Below are 25,753 nucleotides of genomic sequence, written 5' to 3'. Positions count from 1 at the left end.
TCTTCTCTAAAATCTTGAATGGTCCCACAAAACGAGGTGCTAGCTTAGAACCCTTTTCATACTGGATCAGACTCTTTCACGATCGCACTCTCAAGAAAACCTTATCACCCACAACAAACTACTTATTAGTCCTATGAGCATCAACATACTTCTTCTGCCTATCCTGTGCCGTAGTTAAGTGCTCACGGATATGCAGTACCTGTTGCTCCATATCATGAAGCATCTCAGGACCCAACAAGATGTGATCCTCAAGACTATCCCAACTCAATGGTGTATGACAAGGATGACCATATAATGCCTGAAATGGTGCCATACCAATAGATCTATGATACCTGTTGTTGTAAGCAAACTCCACTAGATAGAGATAATCCTCCCAATGTGTCTGCCTATCCATCACCTACATCCGTAACATATCCTCCAAAACCTAATTCACCCTCTCTGTCTGACCATCAGTCTCTGGATGATATGTCAAACTGAAGTTTAGCTACGCTTCAAGCTCATGTTGTAGCAATGTCTAGAATGCAGATGTGAATACAGGATCCCTGTTAGAAATAATCTTTCTAGGAATACCATGTAACCCCACAATATCATGCATAAAGACATTAGCTACAGAAGCTGCTGTGTAGGAAGACCTAATCGATGAAAAATGTGCCACCTTAGTCAACCAATCAACAGTGACCATGATAGCATCATGACGTCGAACTGTCATAGGTAATCCCACAATAAAATCCATGGAGATGATATCCCACTTCCAAGAAGGAATGAGATTTGGCTGCAAAAGTCCAACCGGGTGCTGGTGTTTTTCCTTAACTCTTTGACACTCAAGGCACCTAGCCACAAAATCAACAATATCCCGCTTCATCCTAGACCAAAAAAACAAACATCTCAAATCAGCATGCATCTTCTTGACACCTGGATGTGCTGAGTAAGGTGTACGATGGGCTTCTTCCAGTATCAAGGTGTGAAGCTCATCCAAAAATGGCACATAAATCCTCCCCAACTCTCTCAAAAGACCATCTGACTCTCAAACGTAACTTGCAAACTTACCTTCCAAGATCTTCCTAAATCAATCTCTCTATACACTTCCTGATACCAAGAATCCGTAGGAAGTGGTTGAAGAATACGACTCCTCAAATCCACACTAAGAGTCATCGATGATACCACATGTCTCCTGCGACTCAAAGTGTCTGCCACCACATTCTCCTTACCTTGAATTTAGTTAACCTCAAAATCATACTCGCATAGAAACTCCATCCATCGCCTCTGGTGAGCATTCAAATTAGGTTGAGTAAAAATGTACTGAAGACTACGATGATCACTGTGTAGCTCAAATCTGTGCCCCAACAAGAAATGTCTCCACCTTGTCAAAGCATAAACTATTGCTGCTAACTCAAGATCATGCGTAGGATAATTTAACTCATGATCCTTGAGCTTGCATGATTCATACACAATCACCCATCCATTCTACATCAACACTGCCCCAATCCCTTCAAGAGAAGTGATAGGATGTGCTATCTTAGAGAAGTTCTGGACAAATCTGCGATAATAACCAGCTAAACCCATGAAACTACGAATCTCTGACACATTAGTCAGTGTTGGCCAATCTATTATCACCTGAATCTTGGTAGGATCCACTGAAATACCATCACCTGAAATAACATGCCCTAAATACTAAATTTCTGATTTAAAGAATTCGCACTTAGCTACATTAGCATAAAGCTAATTGTCCCTCAAACACTGCAATACCAACCGTAGGTGTTCCTCATGCTCCTTCTGAGTCTTAGAATACATCAATATGTCATCAAGAAACACAAGTACAAACCTTTCCAGATAAGATCGAAACATACCATTCATCAAAGTCATGAAAATCGATGAAGCATTAGTCAATCCAAAAGGTACCACTGTGAACTCATAATGCCCATAATGAGTTCAAAAAGCAGTCTTGTGAATATCTACTTCCTTATTGCGAAGCTGGTGGTATCCTGACTTAAGATCAATCTTGCAGAATACTGTAGCTCCTTTGATCTGATCGAATAAGTCATCAGTCTTAGGCAAAGGATACCTCTTCTTAATAGTCACCTTATTCAACCGTCTGTAGTCAATACAAAGGCGCAAAAAACTGTCTTTCTTCTTCACAAAGAGCACTGGAGCTCCCCATGGTGATACACTAGGTCGAATGCTCCCTTTGGCCAGAAGTTCCTTTAGCTGAAGACGTAGCTCACCCAATTCTTGTGTAGTCATGCGATAAGGAGCTTTAGAGATAGGCTCCACTCCAGGAATCAGATCAATACCAAAGTCAATGTCCCTCTTTGCAGGCATGCCTGGAATCTCACTTGGAAAAACATTCGCGTACTCCTGCAAAGTTGGGTGATCCAAAGTCTTCCTCATGGAATCTTCCTCATCAAGATCATTTACCATAAAAACAAATATTTGACATCCCTTATGAAAACTTCACTTCAATTGCATAGCATAAATCATCCGCAGAGATATAGGCCTCGGTATCCCAACTATCTGCACATCATTCCCTTGGTCATCTTGGCACAAAATGATCTTCTTCCTACAATCTATACTGGCTCTATGAGATCCAAGCCAATCCATGCCTAAAACCACATCATAGGAACCAAGGGGTATGACTCAAAGATCCACTGCCGTATCGAAGCTTCCTAAACTAAGCCCACACTTATGAACTATGAAATCTGTGGAAACCTTAATGCCTGAGGCTAGTTCCACTTGCCAACCACGATCTTGGTTCACCGCATCCAACTTACACTTAGAAACTATAGATGGTTAAATAAATGAATCTATAGCTCCTGAATCAAACAATACTAAAAGAGATTATGAAATTCATCAGCCCTTTGCTGTTTCCATTCCTCTAGTAGCAATCATTCACAGAAAATCTCTAGGAATAACTCCCATGTAACACTGCTCATATCAATTCCCAACTTCTTCTCATCAAATGTCCACCAAGTGGCCCCAAAATTCTCTAAATTAGTGATCGCAAACCTTGCCTTAACATTGCTGTCGAACTCCTGCATGGCAAAATTCCTGTCGAGGGAAATAAGCCACTACTCGTTCACATAACCAGAACCTTGCCCCTTGAAAGGCTTAACCTTGGATCTTGAAAGATCCTTCATCTGAGTGGACACAATGGACCTCTGACGATCCTTTCGAGGACTCCTAGACCTAGGTCTATGCTCTTGTTCTGTCTGATGCACTTTAGGCTATTCTTGAACAAGAGGTAGACATTCTAGAATAGTCTGCATCATCTATCTCAAACCAACCTCTTCAAACTCAGCTTGGTCCTCTCTATGGCTCTCTTCCTGCTGCCTACTAGAGTGCTCTTCCCTGCTCTCTACATGAGCCAATCCCTCATGGGCAGACCCATGGACACTGATAGTTCTACTACGTCCATGGCTTCTAACACGACCTCTACCAGAAGACCTAGTCCCAAATACCATTCTACAATAGTACAAGGTTCTAAGTTCAGTTCTATGTCTAGGTTTAAGAAAAATATCCAGTTTTGAAAACTAAATGTTGAAGTATGAAAAATATACAAGTAATAGTTCAAGTTATGTTTCAATTCACCTAATTTTAAAATTGAATAGATACACCTGATAGTTCAAAGTTCCAGTTGTTCCAAAATACCCAGAGCTCCCAATGTAGAAACACGGGCTCTAATACTTGATCTTTCCGTATGTGAATATGAGCAAATGTGAGTATGAATTCCAGCAACAATTCGTTGCAAATTCTCATTCAACCTTTCAAAATGAAAAGATGAGGATCTCTTAAACAGACTTTCCTGGAATTCATCAATGGTTGAGATCGATTTCAATCAACGGTCAGGATTAAAGGTGAAGTTTGGTCATAAACGGAGGTTTCCAAATTAAAGGGACTTAACAGATTTAATTTGGGTAAAATAAGGAGTTAACTGATTCAATTTGAGTAGAAAAATGAGTTAACTGATTAAACTCATTTTTGATCAATAGTAAACTGGAAATTTCCCTTTTTGAACTGAAGAGAGATTTTGTTGAGATATTTAATTTAATAAAATGAGATATGCTCTCATAATTACTTTTTCTATTTAATTAATTAGAGACACTTTTCTTATTTAATTAAATAACTTCATTTAATTAATTAGGAATGGCTTCTCATTTAATTAAATAACTTTGTTTAATTAATTAGAAGTAAGTACTCCATTTAATTAAATAATTTCGTTTAATTATTTCAAAATTCTTTTCGAAACTAGTCAACTCAAGTCAACCGTGGTTAAATCTGGTCAACTTTTGGTCAAATTGATCTTTGCGTATGTGAATATGAGCAAATGTGAGTATGAATTCCAGCAACAATTCAATGCAAAATCTCATTCAACCTTTCAAAATGAAGAGATGAGGGTCTCTTAAATAGACTTTCCTGGAATTCATCAATAGTTGAGATCGATTTCAATCAATGGTTAGGATTAAATGTGAAGTTAAATCATAAAGGGAGATTTCCAAATTAAAGGGAGTTAACAGATTTAATTTGAGTAAAATAAGGAGCTAACTAATTCAATTTGAGTAGAAAAAGGAGTTAACTAATTTAACTCATTTTTTATCAATAATGAACTGAAAATTTTCCTTTTTCAACTGAAGAGAGATTTTGTTGAGATATTTAATTTAATAAAATGAGATATGCTCTCATAATTACTTTTTCTATTTAATTAAATAATCTTTAATTAATAAGAGACACTTTTCTTATTTAATTAAATAACTTCATTTAATTAATTAGGAATGACTTCTCATTTAATTAAATAACTTTGTTTAATTAATTAGAAGTAAGTACTCTATTTAATATAATAATTTTGTTTAATTATTTCAAAATTCTTTTTAAAACTAGTCAACTCAAGTCAACCGTGGTTAAATCTAGTCAACTTTTGGTAAAACTTGATCTTTGTGTATGTGAATATGAGCAAATGTGAGTATGACTTCCAGCAAAAATTCGATGCAAATTCTCATTCAACATTTCAAAATGAAGAGATGAGGGTGTCTTAAATAGACTTTCCTGAAATTCATCAACGGTTAAGATCGATTTCAATCAACGGTCAGGATTAAAGGTGAAGTTCAGTCATAAAAGGAGATTTCCAAATTAAAGGGAGTTAACAGATTTAATTTGATTAAAATAATGAGTTAACTAATTCAATTTGAGTAGAAAAAGGAGTTAACTGATTTAACTCATTTTTAATCAATAGTGAACTGAAAATTCCCTTTTTGAACTGAAGAGATATTTTGTTGAGATATTTAATTTAATAAAATGAGATATGCTCTCATAATTACTTTTTCTATTTAATTAAATAATTTTTAATTAATTAGAGACATTTTTCTTATTTAATTAAATAACTTCATTTAATTAATTAGGAATGGCTTCTAATCTAATTAAATAACTTTGTTTAATTAATTAGAAGTAAGTACTCCATTTAATTAAATAATTTGATTTAATTATTTCAAAATTATTTTCGAAACTAGTCAACTCAAGTCAACCGTGGTTAAATTTGGTCAAATTTTGGTCAACCTTGATGTTTGCATATGTGAATATGAGCAAATGTGAGTATGAATTCTAGCAACAATTCGATGCAAATTTTCATTCAACTTTTCAAAATGAAGAGATGAGGGTCTCTTAAATAGACTTTCCTAGAATTCATCAATGGTTGAGATCGATTTCAATCAACGGTCAGGATTAAACGTGAAGTTCAGTCATAAAGGGAGATTTGAAAATTAAAGGGAGTTAACAGATTTAATTTGAGTAAAATAAGGAGTTAACGGATTCAATTTGAGTAGAAAAAGGAGTTAACTGATTTCACTCATTTTTTATCAATAGTGAACTAGAAATTTCCCTTTTTGAACTGGAAAGAGATTTTTTTGAGATATTTAATTTAATAAAATGAGATATGCTCTCATAATTACTTTTTCTATTTAATTAAATAATCTTTAATTAATTAGAGACACTTTTCTTATTTAATTAAATAACTTCATTTAATTAATTAGGAATGGCTTCTCATCTAATTAAATAACTTTGTTTAATTAATTAGAAGTAACTACTCCATTTGATTAAATAATTTTGTTTAATTATTTTAAAATTCTTTTCAAAACTAGTCAACTCACGTCAACCGTGGTTAAATTTGGTAAACTTTTGGTCAAAGTTGATGTTTGCGTATGTGAATATGAGCAAATGTAAGTATGAATTTCAGCAACAATTCAATGCAAATTCTCATTCAACCTTTCAAAATGAAGAGATGAGGGTCTCTTAAAGAGGCTTTCCTGGAATTCATCAACGGTTGAGATCGATTTCAATCAACGGTTAGGATTAAAGGTGAAGTTCAGTCATAAAGGGAGATTTCCAAATTAAAGGGAGTTAATAGATTTAATTTGAGTAAAATAAGGAGTTAACTAATTCAATTTGAGTAGAAAAAGGAGTTAACTGATTTAACTCATTTTTGATCAATAGTGAACTGGAAATTTCCCTTTTTCAACTGAAGAGAGATTTTGTTGAGATATTTAATTTAATAAAATGAGATATGCTCTCATAATTTCTTTTTCTATTTAATTAAATAATTTTTAATTAATTAGAAACACTTTTCTTATTTAATTAAATAACTCCATTTAATTAATTAGGAATGGCTTCTCATTCAATTAAATAACTTTATTTAATTAATTAGAAGTAAGTACTCCATTTAACTAAATAATTTCGTTAGATTATTTCAAAATTATTTTCGAAACTAGTCAACTCAAGTCAGCCGTGGTTAAATCTGGTCAACTTTTGGTCAAACTTGATCTTTGCGTATGTGAATATCAGCAAATGTGAGTATGAATTCCGGCAACAGTTCGATGCAAATTCTCATTCAACCTTTCAAAATGAAGAGATGAGGGTCTCTTAAATAGACTTTCTTGGAATTCATCAACAGTTGAGATTGATTTCAATCAACGATTAGGATTAAAGGTGAAGTTCATTCATAAAGAGAAATTTTCAAATTAAATGGAATTAACAGATTTAATTTGAGTAAAATAAAGAGTTAACTGATTTAACTCATTTTTGATCAATAGTGAACTGAAAATTTTTCTTTTTGAACTGAAGAGAGATTTTGATGAGATATTTAATTTAATAAAATGAGATATGCTCTCATAATTACTTTTTCTATTTAATTAAATAATCTTTAATTAATTAGAGACACTTTTCTTATTTAATTAAATAACTTTATTTAATTAATTAGGAATGGCTTCTCATTTAATTTTAAAACTTTGTTGAATTAATTAGAAGTAAGTACTCCATTTAATTAAATAATTTAAATTTTTTTTCGAAACTAGTCCACTAGAGTCAACTAGAGTTAACTGATTCAATTTGAGTAGAAAAAAGAGTTAACTCATTTAACTCATTTTTGATCAATAGTGAATTAGAAATTTTCCTTTTTGAACCGAGGAGAGATTTTGTTGAGATATTTAATTGAATAAAATGAGAGATGCTCTCATAATTACTTTTTCTATTTAATTCATTAGAGACACTTTTCTTATTTAATTAAATAACTTCATTTAATTAATTAGGAATGGCTTCTCATTCAATTAAATAACTTTGTTTAATTAATTAGAAGTAAGTACTCCATTTAATTAAATAATTTCGTTTAATTATTTCAAAAAAAAATTTGAAACTAGTCAAGTCAAGTCAACCGTGGTTAAATCTTGTCAACTTTTGGTCAAACTTGATATTTGCGTATGTGAATATGAGCAAATGTGAGTATGAATTCTAACAACAACTCGATGCAAATTCTCATTCAACCTTTCAAAATGAAGAGATGAGGGTCTCTTAAATAGACTTTCTTGGAATTCATCAACGGTTGAGATCGATTTCAATCAATGGTCAGGATTAAAGGTGAAGTTATGTCATAAAGGGAGATTTCCAAATTAAAGGGAATTAACAGATTTAATTTGAGTAAAATAAGGAGTTAACTGATTCAATTTGAGTAGAAAAAGGAGTTAACTAATTTAACTCATTTTTGATCAATAGTGAACTGAAAATTTCCCTTTTTGAACTAAAGAGAGATTTTGTTGAGATATTTAACTTAATAAAATGAGATATGCTTTCATAATTATTTTTTCTATTTAATTAAATAATCTATAATTAATTAGAGACACTTTTCTTATTCAATTAAATAACTTCATTTAATTAATTAGGAATGGCTTCTCATTCAATTAAATAACTTTGTTTAATTAATTAGAAGTAAGTACTCCATTTAATTAAATAATTTCTTTTAATTATTTCAAAATTATTTTTGAAACTAGTCAACTCAAGTCAACCATGGTTAAATTTGGACAACTTTTTGTCAAACTTGATCTTTGCGTATGTGAATATGAGAAAATGTGAGTATGAATTCCAGCAACAATTTGATGCAAATTCTCATTCAACTTTTCAAAATGAAGAGATGAGGGTCTCTTAAATAGACTTTCCTGAAATTCATCAACGGTTAAGATCAATTTCAATGAATGGTCAGGATTAAAGGTGAAGTTCAGTCATAAAGGGAGATTTCCAAATTAAAGGGGATTAACAGATTTAATTTGAGTAAAATAAGGACTTAACTGATTCAATTTGAGTAGAAAAAGGAGTTAAATGATTTAACTCATTTTTTATCAATAGTGAACTTAAAATTTCCCTTTTTGAACTGAAGAGAGATTTTTTTGAGATATTTAATTTAATAAAATGAGATATGCTCTCATAATTACTTTTTCTATATAATTAAATAATCTTTAATTAATTAGAGACACTTTTCTTATTTAATTAAATAACTCCATTTAATTAATTAGGAATGGCTTCTCATTCAATTAAATAACTTTGTTTAATTAATTAGAAGTAAGTACTCCATTTAATTAAATAATTTTGTTTAATTATTTCAAAATTCTTTTCGAAACTAGTCAACTCAAGTCAACCGTTGTTAAATCTGGTCAACTTTTGGTCAATCTTGATCTTTGCGTATGTGAATATAAGCAAATGTGAGTATGAATTCCAGCAACAATTTAGTGAAAATTCTCATTCAACCTTCCAAAATGAAGAGACGAGGGTCTCTTAAATATACTTTCTTGGAATTCATCAACAGTTGAGATCGATTTTAATCAACGGTCAGGATTAAAGATGAAGTTCAGTCATAAAGGGAGATTTTCAAATTAAATGGAGTTTATAGATTTAATTTGAGTAAAATAAGGAGTTAACTGATTCAATTTGAGTAGAAAAAGGAGTTAACTGATTTAACCCATTTTTGATCAATAGTGAACTGAAAATTTCTCTTTTTGAACTGAAGAGAGATTTTGTTGAGATATTTAATTTAATAAAATGAGATATGCTCTCATAATTACTTTTTCTATTTAATTAAATAACTTCGTTTAATTAATTAGGAATGGCTTCTCATTTAATTAAATAACTTTGTTTAATTAATTAGAAGTAAGTACTCCATTTAATTAAATAATTTCATTTAATTATTTCAAAATTATTTTTGAAACTAGTCAACTCAAATTAGCCGTGGTTAAATTTGGTCAACTTTTGGTCAAACTTGATCTTTGCGTATGTGAATATGAGCAAATGTGAGTATGATTTCCAGCAACAATTCGATGCAAATTCTCATTCAACCTTTCAAAATGAAGAGATGAGGGTCTCTTAAATAGACTTTCCTGGAATTCATCAACGGTTGAGATTGATTTCAATGAACGGTTAGGATTAAAGGTGAAGTTCAATCATAAAGGTAGATTTCCAAATTAGACAGTGTTAACAGATTTGATTTGAGTAAACTAAGGAGTTAACTAATTCAATTTGAGTAGAAAAATGAGTTAACTGATTTAACTCATTTTTGACCATTAGTGAACTGGAAATTTCCCTTTTTGAACTAAAGAGAGATTTTGTTGAGATATTTAATTTAATAAAATGAGATATGCTCTCATAATTACTTTTTCTGTAATGTCCCGCCAAGGGATCCAAAGAATTTCACTAAGTTTACCTAACAATTTTTTTTTTCAAACATGAAAGATTAACCATTCACAACACTTGCGGAAGCAATAGAAACAATTCGAATAAAAGTACACATAACATAACATAATAAGTTACATTCTTTAAAGATCCCTTAACGTTGTATCACATCTAAATCAACCATTCATCTAACATCACATCCTTATAAAATAACAATTATACATCCAACATTTTTAAAACCATATACAAGTGTCCTTTTATAATTACGTTTTAGTTTAGCTCATTCATCCACTATACATGTCACAAGGTATGAAAAGCTTGAAAGAATAAACATCCATGTAAATAAAGTACATCAACATCCAATATTAATCCATGATGCAATTAAAGTAAATGAAACCACATATTATACATGATACATCATCATCATAAAAATATAAACATCCATCATAAGAGATAACTATATATCACAAACATAAATAACTAAGTGCACGGTTCCTCCCAACCATAAATAGCATCATTAGACCATTGTGGATCCTAGCCATCCCTCCGTGCGTAACATTACAAATCACCTAAGAGATCATCGGTATTACATAGTAGGAATGTCACTCCTAATAAATACATCATATGTAAAAAGTAATCTAACATGCAAATAAAAGCATAAGATAACATCATCTAACATATGCTAATCATTAATGAAAAAGGATACATATCCACCATCATGAAGGACGCATCAGCCATGATGTCTCAATAAATCTCAAAATGATAAGAGTGGAAAATGTACTACCACCCAACCACATGGAACCTAAGTGGTCCACTCCCATCGTGCTAAGGAGATAATCTCAAGTCCCAAGCAGGCTATCAAAATCACATAACACATATCTCTATATGTCCAAGAATCCTAAAAGTATACTAACTCAAAGGTTCCATTCACACAAAATCAACATCTAATTCCCAGAGGCACACAAAGACATGTAGGAAACCTACTCGGCAAGTGAGAAAGTGTCATTGCATTTATTACGTACAAATTTTCCTGACAGTTAGCTAAACTTCACGGGTCTATACTGATCTCATGTGGCTAGTAGTATCCTCTCATACTGACGAAGCATACTATAGAATGCAAGGTTGCAACCATGCGTTCTCACTACTCCCATCCTAGCCTGTACAAGCGCTCAAGGCATGGGCGAGAACATCAAAACAATTATCTTTTTAAGTTCATTTAATCCCCATTTAGTGTGTAAATATTATCACTTATTAACCAAACTTATAATAAGTTACCCTGGCAACCTCTTAGGGCCTCGGCCCCCATTGCAAGCCACTTCCCGTCACTACATGCAGATATCCTAACCTAATGCTCATGAACTCATAAATCTCAAAATCACAAAAGATAATCCATTAAATCATCAAATATGCATAAAAGCATCAAATCTTCATGAGCAACATCCATAGAAAATCATGAACACAAAAACTCTCTATTGGCAACTGAAGTATCACTGATAATCAAATGTCCAATAGTTCTCAATAACCAAAATATATATCTCAATCATACTGATCGAAAACTCCAAAAATGGTTGAATCAAACATGTCACATCATGACATCATCAAAATAAATTCACATAACAATCCCATCATGGCGACTAGAAAATAACCAAGGATAACTGATTGATGACCAAAACAATGGTTAAGTCAAGTGTCTCATACATAAGAATCTCAACTATAACAATCAGTAATCACAACCAATACATAGAGCATTCCATCACATAACCATGGTTGGGTTTATAAAGATCGAAATTAAAATATCATCATGTCACTACAATCACATAACTCCCAAGCCTCTGGTAGATGTCCTATACTGGTCAACACTAGTCAACCCAAAACCCAAAATAATAGCATAAAGAATACACAATGTAGACACATGTTTTGATTTTACAACTTGAGTTTAAATGTAGAGATCTTAGTTTATGTTTTCAAATCTGAAGAATGAATGGAGGAACACATATATTGTTTTGAATAAAAGTTTTCCTTATTAGAACTAAAAATCCATTTTCCAATCAATAACATTTGTTTGATACATCCCCCACCCAACTATCGATTTCCTTATTTAATAATTTAAAACAAATCATATGTGTTTTCTTATGGATACTTACCCCATACTTGCATGTGTATGGTGTGTGTGTTTGCTTTGCATGTTTGCTTTTGTATGGCATGTCTGATATGGTTAACGAAGGGAGTCGTACTCATTTGCTAGTCGGAATCTACACGATGCACCACTTCCTGCCATTGCCTGTTTAGTTTAGTATATATTGTGTTTGTACATGCATGATTTTTATGCAGGTTGTAGGTACCGGGTATCGACTTTCCTAAATTGCCAGGATGAATGTATCCTATCACATTATCTCAATGATAAGAGAGGGGAGATAAATTCTCAAGTCCAAATCCCAACCCTTTAAGCCATTTGTCCTAATTGAAAAATTAGGACAAGTATCTGAGTTGAGTACCCTCCGAATATGTCAGATGACATAATTCATGATTTAAACCCTTGGTTTGATTTTGTATGTATTTTGGCTATGATGGATTTTCATATTTTTACCTTTGTGAGTCTTTAGTGTATTTTCTATTAATTAAGCTTAATTAAAAAAGATTTAATTAATAGTTTAATTAAATAAAAAATTAATATAGTATTTTAATATTTATTTTATTTAATTAATTGAGAAATTAATTAAATAAAATAATTAAATTGAAAAATAAAAGTTTAAAGTTTAAATTTGGAATGTGACAATATTTATTTTAATAATAATATATTTGGAGTTCATTTTTAAATAAATGACTAAATAATATTATTATTAAAGCTAATAAATATTTTAGCAATTAAGTTTTGGGAAATGGAATTTAAAAGTGGAAAATATATTTAAAATTATTAAAAGATTCTAGATTTCATGTGATTAAAATATAAAGATATTAAGATTGAAAAGTGGAATTATTAAAGTTAGTGTATGAGATTTAATAAATTAATTAATTAAATTGGAAAGAGTAAAGTAAATATTATGTTAATGATTGTGCATTATTTTAATATTTAGAAGTCTGCAAATTTTCGAGAGTTGTCATGTAGACAACACAGAAATTTGCACTCTAAGAATGCACTAGTTGTCTACACTTAGAAGTTAGCATTTTATTTGAGCACATGGTGTCTACAACCTTAAGACTTATCTAGAAGGTTGGAGAAGACCTATGCTTGGTTGTCATGCTTATCTTCTAGTTGTTTCTAGAGACACTCTAGATGCATCTTAGAGGCTTTTAAATAGAGGCTCTCCTAGTGTGTTTGGACAAGCATAATGGAAGCTACAAACTTCAAGCTAAAAATGGAAGCTGCAAGCTTACATGCTCATATGCTTCTTCATGCTCATATGTTTCTATATGCTTCTATGCTTCTTCTAGCACTTCTAGTCACTTGGAGAATTCGATTGGCTTGGATCTTGGAAGAATTGTGAATGATGGAGAAGGAAGAGATTTTCTATGAACTTCTGAGGCATAAAAAATTTAGCATCAATGTCCAGGTGCACTCATGATATTCGTATACTCTCTTTGCACTATTTCTCTTTCTGTCTTCATCGTGTTTGTTATATGTGTCTGAATAATCTTTATGATTGAATCTACAATTTGAAATTGGAATCTAGATATGCTATTTGGTTGAAAAGAAAACAATAGAAAACCCTAGATCCAATTAAGGAGAAATAATTAGATATGAATCGGGTTTAGGTTCGAATTTATATTAAATTAGAAAGATAAAATTTAGAATTAAAATAAAAATTTTATGGTGAAAATTTGAATGATTAGATGTAATCTTTCTATCAATTATATTTTTAGATGTGTATGAACAAACCCTTTTATGGTTAAATTTAGAGAACAATTATTTTAACAGAAAATTCTTAATTCATCACAAATTGTCCTGTCGCTGCCCCTTGGATAGACCCGAACTCAGTCATTCATAACTTTTTATCGTGATTGAATTTATTTGATCGCTCCAGTCAGAATTGGCACAACGTTACCCTCTCTAACATATTTCAATTTCAGCTCGATCCAACGATTCATTAGGGAGATATGGCCATCATACTGAGATTTTTTTATTCAAGGACAGATATTTCTCCATTTTTCATAACCAAGAGTTCTTTATGCTTAAACTTCACAAAAATAATATATCAAAGCATGGAATGAATTAAAGATATTATTGCAATCTTCCCTTAGTAGAATATTATTAATATGCATTAGTTCTATATAGTTTATTATCTAATCTAATTAAATCAAATTTAATTAAGATTAGTTAATAGTAGAAGAAGTGTAATTAATTATTAGTCAATCTAAGTAAATGAATTTTTAAATGAGAAAAAATTACAAGAAAAGAGATTTTGATATAGTTTATATAGTGGGCTTTTTATATTTATAATGTATATTAAATATTATTTAATATATATTAAAAAATTTAGAGATGATAATTTAATATTACGAAGATGATTTTAAATTAAGAGACTCAAATTTTAATGTTACAATGGGTCATTGTTACATTTTGACCTTGTTATAACATAGATATGATTTAAGTTATTATATTGATTGTAAATTATTGATATGCCTTGAAGGTTAGTTAAATATTAACTAATGGGGATTATGGAAATATAGTTTGATGAGTTTATTATTTATTAATGATTGTTGGGTCTAACAAGCTATTAATAAATAATAGTTTAAATAGTTATCGACAAATTTGATTAGAGATAATCTAGAAGAGATTAGTTAATGATTGAAGTACTATTAAAGATATTGATCAAATTGAATTGGTTAATAATTTGGAGGAGTATCAATTAACTAAATCAACGTACATAGGGGAAACATATTTGAAATAATAATACTTGGTATTGGGAAATTATTATAACTTGTTATTATTAAAATATAAATGAGAACATTGTTGCAGAGTGACGAATGTAGTCATTATAGATTTATTAATAAGATTTTCAATATAGCTTGTTATTAAATATTAACAAGTTATTGTTATTGAACTATGAACATGAATATTTGTGTATGGCTGATTTTTAGTTATTAGTCAACTAATATTCATTGGGTTGATAGTTTGGTTATAAAATTATTAATTAAATCAATTAACTAGAGTTAATTGGATTTAATCAATAATTATGTTATGTTTACTTTCAGATGGGCATTACATTTTCTATTTAATTAAACAATCTTTAATTAATTAGAGAAACTTTTCTTATTTAATTAAATAACTTCATTTAATTAATTAGGAATGGCTTCTCATTTAATTAAATAACTTTTTTTAATTAATTAGAAGTAAGTAATCCATTTAATTAAATAATTTCGTTTAATTATTTCAAAAAAAAATTTGAAACTAGTCAACTCAAGTCAACCATGGTTAAATCTGGTCAACTTTTCGTCAAACTTGATTTTTGCGTATGTCAATATGAGCAAATGTGAGTATGAATTACAGCAACAATTCGATGCAAATTCTCATTCAACCTTTCAAAATGAAGAGATGAGGGTATCTTAAATAGACTTTCTTGGAATTCATCAATGATTGAGATCGATTTCAATCAACGGTCAGGATTAAAGATGAAGTTCAGTCATAAAGGGAGATTTCCAAATTGAAGGGAGTTAATAGATTTAATTTGAGTAAAATAAGGAGTTAACTGATTCAATTTGAGTAGAAAAAGGAGTTAATTGATTTAACTCATTTTTGATCAATAGTAAACTGAAAAATTTCGCTTTATGAACTGAAGAGAGATTTTGTTGAGATATTTAATTTAATAAAATGAGATATGCTCTCATAATTACTTTTTTATTTAATTAAATAATCTTTAATTAATTAGAGACACTTTTCTTATTTAATTAAATAACTTCATTTAATTAATTAGGAATAGATTCTCATTTTAATTAAATAACTTTATTTAATTAATTAGAAGTAAGTACTCCATTTAATTAAATGATTTCGTTTAATTATTTCAAAATTCTTTTCAAAACTAGTCAACTCAAGTCAACCGTGGTTAAATCTGGTCAACTTTTGGTCAAATTTGATCTTTGCGTATGTGAATATGAGCAAATGTGAGTATGAATTCTAGCAACAATTCGATGTAAATTCTCATTTAACCTTTCAAAATGAAGAGATGAGGGTCTCTTAAATAGACTTTCTTGGAATTCATCAACGGTTGAGATCGATTTCAATCAACGGTCCAGATTAAAGGTGAAGTTCAGTCATAAAGGGAGATTTCCAAATTAAAGGGAGTTAACATATTTAATTTGAGTAAAATAAGGAGTTAACTGATTCAATTTGAGTGGAAAAAGGAGTTAACTGATTTAACTCATTTTTGATCAATAGTGAACTAGAAATTTTCCTTTTTGAACTGAAAAGTGATTTTGTTGAGATATTTAATTTAATAAAATAAGATATGCTCTCATAATTACTTTTTCTATTTAATTAAATAATCTTTAATTAATTAGAGACACTTTTCTTATTTACTCAAATAACTTCATTTAATTAATTAGGAATGGCTTCTCATTTAATTAAATAACTTTGTTTAATTAATTCGAAGTAAGTACTCCATTTAATTAAATAATTTCGTTTATTTATTTCAAAATTCTTTTTGAAACTAGTCAACTCAAGTCAACCGTGGTTAAATCTGGTCAACTTTTGGTCAAACTTGATCTGTGCGTATGTGAATATGAGCAAATGTGAGTATGAATTCCAGCAACAATTCGATGCAAATTCTTATTCAACCTTTCAAAATGAAGAGATGAGGGTCTCTTAAATAGATTTTCTTGGAATTCAACAATGGTTGAGATCAATTTCAATCAATGGTTACGACTAAAGGTGAAGTTCAGTCATAAAGGGAGATTTCCAAATTAAAGGGAGTTAACAGATTTAATTTGAGTAAAATAAAGAGTTAACTGATTCAATTTGAGTAACCAAAAGAGTTAACTGATTTAACTCATTTTCGATCAATACTGAATTGGAAATTTACCTTTTTGAACTGAAGAGAGATTTTTTTGAAATATTTAATTTAATAACATGAGATATGCTCTCATAATTACTTTTTTTATTTAATTAAATAATCTTTAATTAATTAGAGACACTTTTCTTATTTATTTAAATAACTTCATTTAATTAATTAGGAATGGCTTCTCATTTAATTAAATAACTTTTTTTAATTAATTAGAAGTAAGTACTCCATTTAATTAAATAATTTCGTTTAATTATTTTAAAATTCTTTTCGAAACTAGTCAACTCAACTCATCCGTGGTTAAATTTGGTCAACTTTTTGTCAAACTTGATCTTTGCGTATGTGAATACGAGCAAATGTGAGTATGAATTCCATCAACAATTTGATGCAAATTCTCATTCAACCTTTCAAAATGAAGAGATGAGGGTCTCTTAAATAGACTTTCTTAGAATTCATCAACAGTTGAGATCGATTTCAATCAACAGTCAAGATTAAAGGTGAAGCTCAGTCATAAAGGGAGATTTCCAAATTAAAGGGACTTAACAGATTTAGTTTGAGTAAAATAAGGAGTTAATTGATTCAATTTGAGTAGAAAAAGAAGTTAACTGATTTAACTCATTTTTTATCAATAGTGAATTGAATATTTCCCTTTTTGAACTGAAGAGAGATTTTGTTGAGATATTTAATTTAATAAAATGAGATATGCTCTCATAATTACTTTTTCTATTTAATTAAATAATCTTTAATTAATTAGAGACACTTTTCTTATTTAGTTAAATAACTTCATTTAATTAATTAGGAATGGCTTCTCATTTAATTAAATAACTTTTTTCAATTAATTAGAAGTAAGTACTCCATTTAATTAAATAATTTCGTTTAATTATTTTAAAATTCTTTTTGAAACTAGTCAACTCAACTCATCCGTGGTTAAATCTGGTCAACTTTTTGTCAAACTTGATCTTTGCGTATGTGAATACAAGCAAATGTGAGTATGAATTCCATCAACAATTCGATGCAAATTCTCATTCAACCTTTCAAAATGAAGAGATGAGGGTCTCTTAAATAGACTTTCTTAGAATTCATCAACAGTTGAGATCGATTTCAATCAACAGTCAAGATTAAAGGTGAAGCTCAGTCATAAAGGGAGATTTCCAAATTAAAGGGACTTAACAGATTTAGTTTGAGTAAAATAAGGAGTTAATTGATTCAATTTGAGTAGAAAAAGAAGTTAACTGATTTAACTCATTTTTTATCAATAGTGAATTGAATATTTCCCTTTTTGAACTGAAGAGAGATTTTGTTGAGATATTTAATTTAATAAAATGAGATATGCTCTCATAATTACTTTTTCTATTTAATTAAATAATCTTTAATTAATTAGAGACACTTTTCTTATTTAATTAAATAACTTCATTTAATTAATTAGGAATGGATTCTCATTTAATTAAATAACTTTATTTAATTAATTAGAAGTAAGTACTCCATTTAATTAAATGATTTCGTTTAATTATTTCAAAATTCTTTTCGAAACTAGTCAACTCAAGTCAACCGTAGTTAAATCTAGTCAACTTTTGGTCAAACTTGATCTTTGCGTATGTGAATATGAGCAAATGTAAGTATGAATTCCAGCAACAATTCGATGTAAATTCTCATTCAACCTTTGAAAATGAAAAGATGAGGGTTTCTTAAATAGACTTTCCTGGAATTCGTCAACGGTTGAGATCGATTTCAATCAACGGTCACGATTAAAGGTGAAGTTCAGTCATAAAGAGAGATTTCTAAATTAAAAAGAGTTAACAAATTTAATTTGAGTAAAATAAGGAGTTAACTGATTCAATTTGAGTAGAAAAAAGAGTTAACTGATTTAACTCATTTTTGATCAATAGTGAACTGAAAATTTTCCTTTTTGAACTGAAGAGAGATTTTGTTGAGATATTTAATTTAATAAAATGAGATATGCTCACATAATTACTTTTTCTATTTAATTAAATAATCTTTAATTAATTAGAGACACTTTTCTTATGTAATTAAATAACTTTATTTAATTAATTTGGAATGACTTCTCATTTAATTAAATAACTTTGTTTAATTAATTAGAAGTAAGTACTCCATTTAATTAAATAATTTCGAAACTAGTGAACTCAAGTCAACCGTGGTTAAATCTGATCAATTTTTGGTCAAGCTTGATCTTTCCGTATGTGAATATGAGCAAATGTGAGTATGAATTTCAGCAACTTGATGCAAATTCTCATTCAACTTTTCAAAATGAAGAGATGAGGGTCTCTTAAATAGACTTTCTTTGAACTCATCAACGGTTGAGATCAATTTCAATCAATGGTCAGGATTAAAGGTGAAGTTCAGTCATAAAAGAAGATTTCCAAATTAAAAGTAGTTAACAGATTTAATAATAGTAAAATAAAGAGTTAACTGATTCAATTTGAGTAGAAAAAGGTGTTAACCAATTTAACTCATTTTTTATCAATAGTGAACTAGAAATTTCCCTCTTTGAACTGAAGAGAGATTTTGTTGAGATATTTAATTTAATAAAATGAGATATGCTCTCATAATTAATTTTTCTATTTAATTAAATAATCTTTAATTAATTAGAGACACTTTTCTTATTTAATTAAATAACTTTATTTAATTAATTAGGAATGGTTTCTCATTTAATTAAATAACTTTGTTTAATTAATTGGAAGTAAGTACTCCATTTAATTAAATAATTTCATTTAATTATTTTCAAAAAACTAGTCAACTCAAGTCAACCATGGTTAAATCTGGTCAACATTTTGGTCAAACTTGATCTTTGCGTATGTGAATATGAGCAAATGTGAGTATGAATTCCATCCACAACTCAATGCAAATTCTCATTCAACCTTTCAAAATAAAGAGATGAAGGTCTGTTAAATAGACTTTCCTGGAATTCATCAACAGTTGAGATCAATTTCAATCAATGGTCAGGATTAAAGATGAAGTTCAGTCATAAAGGGAGATTTCCAAATTAAAGTGAGTTAACAGATTTAATTTGAGTGAAATAAGGAGTTAACTGATTCAATTTGAGTAAAAAAAGGAGTTAACTGACTTAACTCATTTTTTATCAATAGTGAACTGAAAATTTCTCTTTTTCAACTGAAGAGAGATTTTGTTGAGATATTTAATTTAATAAAATGAGATATGCTCTCATAATTACTTTTTCTATTTAATTAAATAATCTTTAATTAATTAGAGACACTTTTTTTATTTAATTAAATAACTTCATTTAATTAATTAGGAATGGCTTCTCATTTAATTAAATAACTTTATTTAATTAATTAGAAGTAAGTACTCCATTTAATTAAATAATTTTATTTAATTATTTCAAAATTCTTTTCGAAACTAGTCAACTGTGGTTAAATCTGGTCAACTTTTGGTCAAATTTTATCTTTTCGTATGTGAATATGAGCAAATGTGAGTATGAATTGAAGCAACAATTCGATGCAAATTGTCATTCAACTTTTCAAAATAAAGAGATGAGGGTCTCTTAAATAGACTTTCCTGGAATTCATCAACGTTTCAGATCGATTTCAATCAACGGTCAAGATTAAAGGTGAAATTCAGTTATAAAGGGAGATTTCTAAATTAAAAAGAGTTAACAGATTTAATTTGACTAAAATAAGGATTTAACTGATTCAATTTGAGTAGAGAAAGGAGTTAACTGATTTAACTCATTTTTGATCAATAGTGAACTGGAAATTTCCCTTTTTGAACTGAAGAGAGATTTTGTTGAGATATTTAATTTAACAAAATGAGATATGCTCTCATAATTACTTTTTCTATTTAATTAAATAATCTTTAGTTAATTAGAGACGCTTTTCTTATTTAGTTAAATAACTTCATTTAATTAATTAGGAATGGCTTCTCACTTAATTAAATAACTTTGTTTAATTAATTAGAAGTAAGTACTCCATTTAATTAAATAATTTTATTTAATTATTTCAATTTTTTTTTGAAACTAGTCAACTCAAGTCAATCGTGGTTAAATCTGGTCAACTTTTGCTCAAACTTGATCTTTGCGTATGTGAATATGAGCAAATGTGAGTATTAATTCTAGCAACAACTCGATGCAAATTCTCATTCAACCTTTCAAAATGAAGAAATGAGGGCCTCTTAAATAGACTTTCCTGGAATTCATCAACGGTTGAGATCGAATTCAATCAACAGTCAGGATTAAAGGTGAAGTTTAATCATAAAGGGAGATTTTCAAATTAAAGGGACTTAACAGATAAAATATGATTAAAATAAGAAGTTAATTGATTCAATTTGAGTAGAAAAAGGAGTTAACTCATTTAACTCATTTTTGATCAATAGGGAACTGGAAATTTTCCCTTTTGAACTGAAAATGGATTTTGTTGAGATATTTAATTTAATAAAATGAGATATGCTCTCATAATTACTTTTTTTATTTAATTAAATAATCTTTAATTAATTAGAGACACTTTTCTTATTTAATTAAATAACTTCATTTAATTAATTAGGAATGGATTTTCATTTAATTAAATAAGTTTGTTTAATTAATTAGAAGTAAGTACTCCATTTAATTAAATAATTTCGTTTAATTATTTCAAAATTCTTTTCGAAACTAGTCAACTCAAGTCAACTGTGGTTAAATCTGGTCAACTTTTGGTCAAAATTGATCTTTGCGTATGTGAATATGAGCAAATGTGAGTATGAATTCCAGCAACAATTCGATGCAAATTCTCATTCAACCTTTCAAAATGAAGAGATGAGAGTCTCTTAAATAGACTTTCCTAGAATTCATCAACGGTTGAGATCGATTTCAATCAATGGTTAGGATTAAAGGTGAAGTTCAGTAATAAAGGGAGATTTCCAAATTAAAGCAAATTAATAGATTTAATTTGAGTAAAATAAGGAGTTAACTGGTTCAATTTGAGTAGAAAAAGGAGTTAACTGATTTAACTCATTTTTGATCAATAATGAACTGGAAATTTCTCTTTTTGAATTGAAGAGAGATTTTGTTGAGATATTTAGTTTAATAAAATGAGATATGCTGTAGTGTCTACCCTCGTTCACATCTTTTCTAGACTTATTGTTGCTATTATTATCAGACTTTGATGGACTAGTTTTATTTTGATGGTTTAATGGTATTGTTTTGAGACTATTAGATATTATGATATGGATTCAGTTGATATATGATGAGATCATTTAGACTTTACATTTCATGATGTATGATGATCATTATATTTTTTTTAGTTATTAATGATGATTAGTTAGATGGTTTATTATCTCATGTGTTCTATTATGGATACTTACCCCATACTTGCATGTGTATGGTGTGCGTGTTTTCTTATTGTATAGCATTTTTGATGTGGTTAAGGAAGGGAGTCGTAGTCACCTGCTTAGTCGGGATCTACATGATGCACCACTTCCTGTCATTGCCTGTTTAGCTTAGCACTATATATATATATATATATATATATATATAGGATGTACATGCATGGTTTCTTTGCAGGTTGCAGGTATCGGGTATCGACTTTCCTTAATTGTCAGAATGAGCGTACCCTATTATACTATCTCAATGATAAGAGAAGGGAGATAAATTCTCAAGTCCAAATCCCAAACCCTAAAATCATTTGTCCTAGTGAGTTAGGACAAGTATCAAAGTTGAATACCCACCGAATGTGTCGGATGACATATTTCGTGATTTTTAACCCTTTAGATTGATTTTGTATAATTTGTTCTATGATGGATTTTCATATTTTATCTTGGAGGTCTATGGTGAATTTTCTATTAATTAAGTCTTAATAAATAGATTCAATTAATAAATTAATCATTTGAGAAAATTAAATATCATGATCCTTGATATTTTGATTATAATTAATTAAATGAGAATTAATTGAGGAAAAAAATTAAATAAAAGAAAATTAGTAAATTAAAATTAATAATAATTATAAAATAATAATAAAGTAATAAATAAAATAATAATAATAAAAGTTATAAAAATTGAAATGAAAGTTATAAAATTTAAATAGAAATTATTTAAAAAGTAAATTGGAGTTATAAGCTTGCATGAGAATTAAAGCACTTTTCTATTTCTCATGTGTCAACAACACGGGGGTTAGTGCATTAATTAGGCACGTAGTGTCTACAACCCTATGACTCATCAAAAAGGTTGGAAAAGACCCATGCTTAGTTGGTGATACCTTTTAGCTATTTCTAGAAGCATTCTAAAGGTTTCGTGAGAGCTCTTTATATTCAGGCATTCCTAGAAGCTTAGACATAGCGTTTGTAGTGCAATTGGAGCATTGGAGGATTTGAGAGTTCTGAAGAAGGGAGCTTGCTCTGCAGGTTTTCTGAGGAAGAGCGATTTAGCATCAGAATCTCAATAGATTCTTGTGATTTTATTTATGTTATTTTTTCATCTTTCATTTCTTTGTCTTCTTCATGTCTTCCATATGTCTTATGAGGAATTTCCTATTGTTATTGCATGCACTCTTTATGGGTAGTTAATTTAATTGAGAATATTATAGATCTGAAAAATATGAGGCTAGGGTTGAATTGTAGCCAAATTCATTGAAAAAAAAAATTATAGAGAAAATTTAGAGAGTAAATAATTGTACGAAACTTATATATATATATATATATATATATTCTTTGTGAAAATATATATATATAGTTCAGATCTGTATTTATACTGTATAAAACTCTGCGTATATTTGTATATATATATATATAAAATTAATTGGAAAGTCGAGTGAGTTATCGCAGTAATACTCATTAAAATGCATTTGCGATTTCAATTTTGTTTCGAAAAAACGTTATAAAAAATATTACATTGAAAATGTTTTAAAATATATATATATATATGTAACTGTTGGGCGGGTATCATATACCCCACCCACCGCAGGCCTGCAAGATTGCAGGGTACCTACGATCGCAGTGTACCTGCGGTGCGATACTTTAAATAGTCACGCGATTTTAAATCGCGTTGAGTCATATGTGGGTTTTAGATTATATAAGGTTTAATCCGCAACGTTATTTCATATGCGATTTGAGTTTTAATTTTGTTTTAAATGCTGAAATGTTATTAATTATTAAATGCTATTAAATATATATATATTTATGTATGTGTATATATATATATATATATATGTATGTATATAAGTATATATTTATATATATATATATGTATATAAGTATATATGTATATATAATTAATGATAAAGTTCTCAATTAATGGGTCATTCTTTTTAATGATTTAAAATATTCTTATTAAGCTTGTCTATTATGAAGAGATATTAATAATTAATTTAATTAAACTTAGTTTTAATTAAGATTAATTATTAGACTAAATAATCAAAGTTTTGTTCATAGGAAATGTCTATCTTCAACCAGAGTTTATATAAATAAAATATTATTAGATCAATTAGAAAATTGAGTCTAATGGAAAAACTTTTTATCTATCAAATAAATACATGGGTTAGGTAAAACGTAAAATTTTTCCACTTGATATAGTTTGGGAAACGTAAACTGAGACTTTTACATTTGAATTCAAAATTGAAAACTTAGCAAAACCAAAACATGTGTTTACATTGTGTATTCTTTATACTATTGTTTTGGGTTTTGGGTTGACTAGTGTTGACCATTTATAGGACGTCTACCAGAGGCTTGGGGGTTTTGTGATTGTGATGTCATGATGATGTTTTAATCTCGATCTTTATAAACCCAACCATGGTTATGTGATGGAATGCTCTATGTATTGGATGTGATTACTGATTGTTATAGTTGAGATTCTTGTGTATGAGACACTTGACCTAACCATTATTTTCTTCATCGATCAGTTATCTTTGGTTATTTTTTAGTCGCCATGATGAGACTGAGATGTGGATTTATTCTTGATGATGTCATCTTGTGACATGTTTGACTCAACCATTTTTGGAGTCTTTGATCAGTATGATTGAGATATATTTTGGTTATTGAGAACTATTGGATATTTGATTATCAGTGATACTTCAGTTGCCAATAGAGAGTTGTTGTGTTCATGATTTTCTATGGATGTTTGCTCATGGACATTTGATGCTTTTATGCTTATTTGATGATTTTATGGATTATCTTTTAGAATTTTGAAATTTATGAGTCCATGAGCATTAGGGTAGGATATCTGCATGTAGTGACAAGAAGTGGCTTTCAATGGGAGCCGGGGTCCTAAGAGGCTGCCAGGGTAACTCATTGTAAGTTGGATTAATAAGTGATAACATTCACACCTAATACTAACTGAATGAACCTAAAAAGATAAGTGTTTTGTTCTCGCCCATGCCTTGAGTGCTTGTATAGGCTAGGATGGGAGTAGTGAGAATGCATGGTTGCGACCTTGCATTCCATAGTATCCCTTGTCAGTATGAGAGGATACTAGTGGCCGCATGAGATTAGTATGGACCCGTGGAGTTTAGCTAACTGTCAGGGTAACTTGTACGTGATAAATGCAATGACACTTTCTCGCTTGCATAGTAGGTTCCCACATGTCATTGTGTGCCTCTGGGAAGTAGATGTCAGTTTTGTGATTGGAACCTTTGAGTTGGTATACTTTTAGGACTCCTGGACTTATAGAGATTTGTGCTATGTGATTTTGGATAGCCTGTTTGGGACTTGAGATTATCTCCTCAACACGATGGGAGTGGATCACTTAGGTACCACGTGGTCCGGTAGTAGTGTATTTTCCACTCTTATCATTTGAGACTCATTGAGACATCATGGCTGATGTGTACTTCGTGATGGTGGATATGTATCCT

The sequence above is a fragment of the Cupressus sempervirens genome, chromosome 9, assembly GCF_028749045.1.
Source record: "Cupressus sempervirens isolate cs-2001-9-10 chromosome 9, ASM2874904v1, whole genome shotgun sequence".
Classification (NCBI taxonomy): Eukaryota; Viridiplantae; Streptophyta; class Pinopsida; order Cupressales; family Cupressaceae; genus Cupressus; species Cupressus sempervirens.
Note: the sequence above shows the minus strand (reverse complement) of the source record.